Source organism: Chondrus crispus, genomic scaffold (genome assembly GCF_000350225.1).
Source record: "Chondrus crispus Stackhouse genomic scaffold, scaffold_16, whole genome shotgun sequence".
In the NCBI taxonomy this organism is placed as follows: Eukaryota; Rhodophyta; class Florideophyceae; order Gigartinales; family Gigartinaceae; genus Chondrus; species Chondrus crispus.
The window spans coordinates 529,458-539,698 of NW_005179046.1; positions in this window are offsets into that span (position 1 = coordinate 529,458).

The window sequence follows — 10,241 nt, forward strand, 5'->3', positions numbered from 1 at the left end:
CTTCTACGTGTGGAAGCAGAAAATACAACTTCTGCTTGCTCTACGTGATGTTGACCAATACATCGTTTAGGGAAGAGTTCCAAGTGAGGAACGCGCGGAAGAGCGTAAGAAGTGGATCAGAGGTGACAGTAAAGCTAAAGCACTGATTGGTCTCTCCCTATCAGATGAGCATCTTGAGCATGTACGTGATGTTGATACTGCTCATGAGATGTGGGAAGCTATTGTCAACGTGTTTGAGCGGCACACTTTGCTAAACAAACTAGCTGCACGTCGTGAGTTCTACACTGTGAAGATGCTTTCCGGTGAAAAGGTGCTTGCATACATCAATCGTGTCAAGCAGCTGGCAGCCATTCTCAAGTCAATGAGCGTAAACATCGATGACACGGAGATGGCCATAGCAGTGCTCAACGGTCTGCCTGCTCGTTTCGAGGCTCTCATCGTTGCACTTGATGCTCACGGTAATGAGGAAAACAATGGTAGGTTCGGAGGGGCAAGGGAAAGAAGGAGGGCAGGTTGATGTGTGTGAGTGAAGGAGTTGGTGCCGAGGTTTACTTTGAAGCCGTTTTCCTGCGATACTTATACACTTCGAGTGCTACACTATCGCTCTACTCCGACTCCCAGTAAACCATACTCTACTATGCGCGACCAAGCGCGGTCCTCTTGTGGCCCGACCATACTGTTCGATTTCCACCTTACGAATCGATTCGTAACTATTAGCTCACAACTATTTCTACACATTCCAAATGACTGTAAACCATGGCCCTATGCATGCAACTGTTTCACACCTTACTAATCTGCATCCAGTCATGCCAGACTTCATTGTTGTGCAACGAACAACTTGGCACTTGTCTATTTCCAACAACGCAAACGTCTTTCATATCACAATCGCCATACGTATCCTTGTTTCTCACCTTACTAATTTCGCCAAGCACTGTCAGATAATTATGGCAAGTTATAATAATGTGCATCCAGACTTTCTACACAACTCACATGAGAATACATGTAAATCACACGAGTACTGTCATGAACTTGCATCCAACGGCGCACCATGACGAGAGCACAGTGCAACGGCGCGTGCTCACGCAAGACTCGCATACAGCGTGACGCGTACACAGAATAATCGCACAACTGTATTCCTCTCGCGAGAAGTACTTGTTGTACTTTTGATTCACATGTACTGTACTCGGACAAGCACAGGATCGCAAACAGTCCGACACTGTAAAACTGTAAACCCTCATGTGCATACACCTGGATGCGTGTACATGTGTACGTACACGAATCCACCTGGCGACGTGTACATGTGTACACGGCATACATGTGTCCCGCCCGGGGGCCCCATGCAATTACCCATTACAACCATGGCAAACCACTTGAAACCCCCAAAACAACGTAATTATGGCATATACAGGCCATTTAAAGTACATCACCAGGCCAATGACGCACACGTGGACAACGCTCGACCAATAGATTTGCAGCATTAGACCTGAGGGCCAATAGAATTGCAGTATTTCCTGTGTAGTCTATAGTGCTACGGGCCAAGGTTCCACTTGGCAAAACTATGCAAATTTGCATGACCCTCCGAGAGGCCACTTTCGTCCCCGGAACCCCAAAATCTGGGATTTTACACGTGTCATGTCGGGATATGGGTAGGAGGGCCCGGACCGTGCAGTCATGTACACGTGTCACTCGATTTTGACCTTTTCAGATAACAGCATGTGGTTGCACATTTTGAATATTCCCTGACCTACTTTCCCTTTCTATCTCTCCTCCCTGCGCCTTTCCCTCACGCACCGATCGTAGATGTATTCGCCATGGTGACCGGCTCCGAGTCGTCCCATGACACTCGTCCGAGAGACGTCCCAGCGCCCGTCGCGGCGTGGATCACGCGGAACCGCCGCGAAGGCCTCCGTGAAGCCGAGAGGTTCTCTCTCAACCTAATCGAGGAGAAACTCAACTCGCACACCGCCAAGATTCGGGAGATGTTGAACAGCCTTGTTGCTGGTAAGATCGCCGCCCAAGCGGAGGTACAGCCCCAACAGGGATGTGATCGCCTCGCCGCACTAGAAGGCGTTCTAACTCGAGCGTGGCAGAAGGACATCGGGTCCACGGTCGACGAGACGCTCCTTCCCCTACGGGAGGAAGTGGATCGCCTGAAGCAGGAAGTCATCGACCTCCGTCGGCGTAACCTCGCCCTGGAATCGGCGCAAACACGATCCGTCCCAGGTAGACAAGACGAGTCGACCGCGGCGAAACCAAGACCTAACCCGCAGTTTCATGCGTTACAACCGTTGGACGAAAATCTACTGTTCGCCGACGTCACGAAATCGGCTCTCACGGCCGCCCGGATCCCGTTCCCCGATCCCCTGACGATGGAGGGACACCGAGATCCTATCCCAGACCTAGCGGCCGCCCGAGGCCCGTCGCCAAGATCGTCCCGCGACAAGAAGGTCAAGACCGAAGGCCACCGTCACAAGTCCGGCCACGGAAGCCGACCTGAACCGGAGGATTTCTCCGGTTACTCGGGGGGATCCCCGCCCTCAGCTTCAGAATCCGACTCCGATTCGGACTCCGAAGCCGAGGCATTCACGGTACCACAACCGACCTTCGGCGCTAAGGCGAAGGGTGTCACGGTGTGGAAACCGACCAACCACGGCATCCGAGGCGCGTGTAATTATCGAGCTTACCGTCTCGTGAATACCGACCCCACCGTCGATGCAAAGGTGTACGCCACGACGAGTAAGCGCGTGCAACATCTCCTCATCGTAATGGGGGAGTACAAGTTTAACGGGTCCGACCCGATCAAAGTCATCAGCTTTTTGGCTAGATGTAAGGAGAATTTCGACCACGCCGAAATGTCGGAGGCAATGGCTCTCATGGCCTTGCCGCATCTCCTCAACCCGCCGGCGACAGAGGCGTATGAATCCTATCGGGGATATTTCCGACGCAATCAAGGGATTGCGTCGTGGCCAGCAGCAGTGAACTGGTTGCTTCGTACGTATGCCACGAATATTCAGATCGAGCAAGCGCTCTCTGTGGTCCGGCATTTACGCCAAAAACCAGGCGAAGTTGAGACCGAGTATGCACCTCGTATGTTAACCTCCCTCGGGCGGTGTGGGGACATTCATTCCCCCTATGAACGCACTACCCTGTTCATAGAGGGCCTCCTTCCGACGATCAAGCCGTTGGTGCTCCAAGCAAAGGAGAATCGCCCCCGATCCTCATTCGAGGACACGGTGGCCGGAGCCCGCGCTCAAGGGGCGGCCTACCGCGCGCAGACGGCTGGCGGAAGAAGACGCGTCGACTTCGCAAGACCCGCCGCCAAGCAAGTGTTGGCGATGGCAGACAGTATGCCCTCATCGACAACCACGGGTATGACCCCGAGCTATCATACCGGCCTGGACGCTGAGAACTTCCTCGCCAATGAAGAGCCATTCGCCGCCGCAGCTGGGTCACCGTCATTTCCTGTTGTAATTCTACGACCACATGCTGACATGCATGACACACGACGACAGGTATGACACGTGTAAAATCGAAAACACTCATCGTGACGAGCTGAGCAAGTTTCATTTTCAACGTATACACGTGTGATTTCTGTACACGGTTGCAATTTACAGTACTTCAGGAGCAAGTTTGGTTTTCAACGTGTACACGTGTGAAATATGTACACGGTTGCGGTGTACTGTACAATCTGAGCATGTTTCATTTTCTCCGCCCGACACGTGGATGACCTGGACACATGTCCTCATCACACTGTCGGACGCGTACAGTACGCCTGCAGTCTTACAGACAAAGTGTAGAACCTTGGTGGCGGGTGCCTGGCACGTGCCAAAGGTTTACAGCGTCCATGGAGTGCAGCACGGGTACAGCAGGACACAAAGATACCGTTGCGCGAGTTTTCAATTCGTAAGGCAAAATGTGCACTGTTGTAATTGACAGTGGACATGACCTCACGAGAGATTCAGATTCATAAGGCAACGCGTGCGCTGTAAACAGACCTTGCAGGATTGATTTGAATTCGTAAGGCAACGTGTGAGCTGTAAACGTGCCTTACGAATTTGTGCCACGCTGGATTTGGAATAATAAGGGAATTTGTGCTTTGCTGTGCTTTGTTGTACTGCTTTGTTGTACTGCCTTACTAATTTCTCCGTCATGACAGTGCTAATTCGTAAGGCGGTTTTGTGTTCTGTTTGCTGGGCCATCGCCAGTTTGGCAGAGTAACACGACGGGCACATGTGTTAGAGCCAATACATTTGTAGTATGTGTGTCGTAGTCTTTGGTAGTAGAGTTCTAGAAGATTGCAGAAGTGTATAAGTAGCGCCAGAAGTTGGCGACTCAAAGTAAATCGGTACCCAATCCTTCAACTTCACCTCATCAACCGTCCTTCGAATCCCCTTCGCCCCGCTGACCTACCATTAGGTTATGGGCCCAGTTCAACGTTATTGTTCCGCTGTGTGAGTGCTTGTTCTCAGTTTCTGCTGCCGTTTTCGTGTTTGTTCCTGCTGTCGTTCTCGTTTTGGTCCCCGCTGTCGTTCTCGTTTTGGTTTCTGCTGTCGTTCTCGTTTTGGTTTCTGCTGTCGTTCTCGTTTTGGTTTCTGCTGTCGTTTCCGCCGCCGTTTCATCGCCGACGCCGTTCGTTTTGTTCTATCGCCGTCTACTTGCTGTCGTTTCAACTTGGTGGATCTTCTTCGTGTCTGTTGCAGCTTGGTCTTGGCAATCGTTGTGTGAGCTGTGGGTGTAGTCCCTAGTCGCCAACGTACCATATCAATCCAAGAAGAGTGCCCTTCGATCACGCCGGTGATCGTCGTAGCTGCCGATACCCTCGCTCTTGGTGAAAGGCTTGTGCCATTGGAAATCTGACTTGAGCGAGGGTCCGACCAAGAATCGTCGAGAGACGAAACACTGATCCTCGGGGAGGATCACAGTGTACTGGTCTAGTCGATCCGCACTCTGCCTTCGGGAGGTGCGTCGGCGGTGTGGGTAACGCTCTCGGTATTAGCCCTATAGGTACGACTTCGGTCCCCTGGGTGAAGAGAATACGTGCCTAAACACTGAACCTCTCACTATACGTGTATAAGGTCGCGTACCTTGATTAAGTTCGCACGGAAGAGGGTGACCCTAGGCGTGATTGTGAACAAATCACACGAGTACGACGAAGGCAGTTTCATTCTTGTGTTGTGGGAAACCTCATTGGGGTAGTACCGTATCAAGTTTGGACAAGCCGATTTCGGTTGCAGGGACCGTTCGCGGTAGTGACCAAAAGTCCTGGTTCGTCTACAGGCAAAGTGTTGTGCTTACTCGTGGCACGTTTGATTTAGTTCACAGTCGAAAGACCCGCACTGGCCGACATACAGGGGTAGCGCCCTAAGGCATTTTTAAGAAGAATACGCTTGTTCCACTCCGCCGGGAACAAGCACCAAGAACGTTTCCGAGTAATCGCTACAAACTTCTTATACGGGTGGGCTATAGAAAGGTCAGCGGGGCAGAGGGAAGAAGGATGGTTGAAGGTTGCTGGTGGTTGACGGGAAAAGAAGTTGATGCCATTTTACTCTTGGTCGCCAACTATTGGCGCTACTTATACTCTTCGAACTACATACAATACGAGCCATTAGGGCTGGTCACGTGACTCTCCTTCTTGCACTGGTTGATAATCAAGTGACTCTCCCTGTTGCACTCTCGGTTGATAATCAAGTGACTCTCCTACTTCCACTCTCCGTTGATAATCAAATGACTCTCCTTCTTGCACTCTCTCTTGCTACTAATTTGGGACCGTTTGAGAGTCAATAATATCTGAATGTACTGTACTGTAGATTACAGATTTTACACTACGATTAATAACCACTGTGGCTCATACGTCATACGTGTCACACACGTGTCAAATCGAGAAAAATGAAACATGTTCAGAATGTACTGTAGAGTGCCACGAGGTACATAACTTACACGTGTCAACACCAAAATTGAAACATGCTCGGAAATGATAGGAAAGTGCAACCGTGTACAAATATGACACGTGTCCACGTTGAAGACCAAACATCCTGAGAATGCTCTTGCAAGCATTTTAGGTTTCGTCGACGTACACGTGTAATATCTGTCAGGCTTGGAGCTTAGCATGTGGTCGAAGATTTCCAACACTCCCCCTCGATCACATGCTTTTACTGGACACTGCAAGCCCCAGAAGTTCTACAAACTTCTGGAATAGAATTCGCCCAAGTGCTTTGGTTAAGATATCGGCAGGCATCGAAGTGGTCGGACAATGCGACAAATACACAATGTTTCTCTTAATAGCATCTCGTACGTAGTGGTATTTTACATCAACATGTTTGTTGCGACGGTTGATCGATTCATTCTGTGCAAACGAAATCGTCCCTGCATTGTCACACCCCATCATGATCGTGGGATCAGAATCAAGTCCGAGGACATCAGCAACAACTTGACGCAACCAGGTCGCCTCCTTACACGCTTCACATAGTGCAATGTACTCAGCTTCACACGTCGAAGTCGCAACCACAGTCTGTTTCCGGGAACTCCAACTGATAGCTCCACCACAGAACTTGAAAACATATCCGCTGGTCGACTTGCGAGAGTCTGAACAACCGGCCCAGTCAGCATCACTGAAACCGAGCAACTCCGGCGATTTGGATTTATTGTCAAACACGATTCCTAAGTTTCGAGTCCCTTGCACGTATCGCATTACTCGTTTTACACCTGCCCAGTGTGACTCACATGGGTTGGCAGAATGTTGGGAAAGCTTTCCAATGGCGTATGCCAAGTCTGGACGAGTGCCAACCATCAAGTACATAAGGCAACCGACTGCCTCACGATACGGTGCCTTTGTTTCGGAGTCGTTTTCGATAGAATTCGTGGTTTTGCGACCTTGTTCCATTGGAGTCAGAGAAGGGTTACAAGTCGACATTTTAAAACGGTCAAGCACATTTAATGCATACTTAGTTTGAGTGAGACTCAATGTCTTGATAGTGCGATCTCTTTGAATCTCAAGACCAATGCAGACTTTTGCCTCACTAAGGTCTTTCATCTCAAACCGTTTGTTCAGCTCCCCCTTCATCCATTTGATGGCATGGATATCACTACCAGCGAGTAACAAGTCATCGACATAAAGTGCAATTAGCATGATAGTGTTACCAATGCGTTTAATGTAGAGGCACGGATCACTACGTGAAGTCTCAAATCCCAATTCACCGAGTAAGAAATCATCCACTTTGGTATGCCATTGACGAGGTGCTTGTTTAAGACCGTAAAGTGCTTTCAAAAGTTTACACACGTGATCACTTTTGCTTTTGTCAACGCAGCCTTCGGGTTGCTCCATGTAGATGTCTTCATCCAAGTCGCCGTTCAAAAACGCAGTCACGACATCCATCTGATGAAGTTCAAGGTCGTAATGAGCAACTAAGGCAAGAAGTAGACGAATAGTCGTAAACTTTATGACAGGGGCATATGTCTCAGTATAGTCAGGACCCTGCACTTGCTGGAATCCACGGGCAACAAGTCTGGCTTTTGCACTTTCAACTATATTGCCATTTACATCAGGCAGCTGCTTGACATTGAAAACCCATCGAGATGTCAAGATGTTTGACGCCTCAGATCGAGGAACAAGTTTCCAGGTCTGATTCTTAGTCTGTGATGCAAGTTCTTTGTCAATGCCGGTTTGCCAGAATGCAGCTCTAGGACCGTGGGTTGCTTGTTTGAAAGTCTTGGGACCTTCAATAGCGACATGGGCATGTGAAAGAAGAGCAGCTGCAAAGTTGCTCCTCCACCATGATCCGGGAGGTCTACTGATTCGAGACGATCTTCGTACAGCTGGAGTCGGAGTTGGAGGAGTGACATTCGGAGTTTCGACGGGAGGTGATACATCATCTTCATCATTCTCACCTACAGAGTGAGTGTCCTCGTTTTCAATAACCTCCCCTGAAATTTCATCCTCTTCCGACCCAACCTCATTAGCATTTGGGGCATCGGCTTCATTCTCATTGTCGCCACCGAGCAATACAACGCCAACGTCAGAGATGATTGAATCTTTTTCATGTGCAGGAATGTCATGCATCCCACATGTCGATTCATCAAACTTGGCATCTCGTGAAACAACAACTTTACTCAACTCTCCGTCCCAAAGTTTGTATGCTTTACTGCATTGCGAATAACCGAGAAACATCGCTTCACGCGCTCGCAAGTCAAGCTTACGGAGCTCTAATTTCGGTAATGTATACCAACACTTTGACCCAAATACTCGCAAATGGCTAACATTTGGAGTTGACTTCATCCAAATGTGATGGGGAGTCGTGTTAACTGGCAAAGCCCGTGAAGTAACTCGATTGCGTACATATACTGCAGTGGCAAGAGCCTCTGCCCAGAATCGTTTACTGACCTGTTTATGAGAAAGTATGGAACGGACAAGATCAATCAAGGTTCGATTTAGACGTTCAGCAACACCGTTTTGTTCAGGTGTGTAGGCAGTGGTGAGCTGGTGCTGTGTACCGTTTGAATCCAAATATGACTTGAATTCTGTCGACAAGTACTCTCCCCCTCGATCAGTGCGAAGCACCTTCACTTTGCGACCAGTGTGCGTTTGGGCAAACTGTTCATACAACTTGTATTTTGCAAAGGCCTCAGATTTATTTCGCATCGTGTACACAACTACCCAGTTCGAGTGATCATCTACAAATGTAATGAAGTATCTCGAACCACCAATGGACTGTACTTCGAGCGGACCGCAAACGTCAGAATGTACCAAGTCAAGACAGTTCTGTGCTCGAGACGATGATCGCTGTTTCGGGATTACTGATCGCGTTGCTTTGCCGAACACACACGCAGGACAAACGAGAGAGTGATTGTCAGACTTTTGATTCATTGCTCTGATCACATCGCTTTGACGAACATTGATGCCACTTACCACATTATTGTGAATCATTGATGCGATTCCTTGTACGTTAACATGGGCCATTCGTTCATGTAGCGTCTGCAAGGTAACTACATGAGCAGAGAAAGTTTCATTCATGACATCAAGTATGAATAAATCCCCAACTTGACTAGCTGTGGCAACTACAGTTGGTCCTGCAGTAACGATGCATTTGTCTTTTTCAAATGACACTTGCAAGCCCTTTGAAACGATTTGGCTAACCGACAGAAGCGAGTATCCGAAATCAGGGACATGCAAAACGTTGGACAATTTGCAAGGATGTGGACTACCATTGACGTTCAACATGAATTCTACCTCACCACGACCAGCGACATTGGCTCTAGCCTTCGTGCCCATCTCGACTGATCCAGATTGCATCTGTTCATAAGTAACGAACAAAGAGCGATCAAATGTAATGTGGGCACTGCAACCGGAATCCACAAGCCATGACCCTGCGTTCACTGCCTTCTTTTCGGGAGAAGAAGTCGAAAGCAGACATGTAAAGTCGCTTTCAGCAAAGGCAGCAGTAGAAGTTTCATCTCGAGATACGAATGCACTTGGCTTCATGCCGGGGTTGCGGGACTGGAACCCGTCTGGCGGTGCTGGTCGGCGCCCATTCACATCCTTGCCCCAGCAACGTGCTGCGGTGTGTCCATGTCGATTACAGTTCGTACATCTCATATCACGTCGAATAGGCATGCGATTGACAAGTGCAGGTGCGTGGGGTGAAGTAGTAGAAGCGGTCTTCATGCTCTCTCGTTGTTCCTCTTGCAGCAGACGACTCTTCACAAACTCGAGTCCAAACACTTTATCCTCATTGCCAAGTGCGTCAAGAGCAACAATCAAGTTATCGAATCGTGGAGGCAAGCCATTCAACACAGCCATTGCAATTTCTTTATCGTCAATCTCAACACTCATTGACTGCAATCTGGCAGCAAGTTGCTTCACACGATTGATGAACACGAGCACTTTCTCGGATGGGAGCATGGATACAGTGTAAAAGTCGCGACGGGCGGAAAGTTTGTTGAGCAAAGTGTGACGCTCAAACACATTCAGAATCGCCTCCCATGTCTCTTTCGCACTGCTACACCCTCGCACATGTTGCAAGTAGTCATCAGAAAGCGTGAGTCCGATGACTGCCTTTGCTTTCGCATCACCACGAATCCACTTCCTGCGATCATCTGTGGTCGCATTTTCCGATATATCATCAAAAACGTATTGATCGACATCTCGGAGAGCAAGCAGTAGCTCGATTTTCTGCTTCCAGATGTAAAAGTTAGATGCGGTCAGCTTCTCGATTCTGACCGATCCAGAGCTTTGGTCATCCATTTCG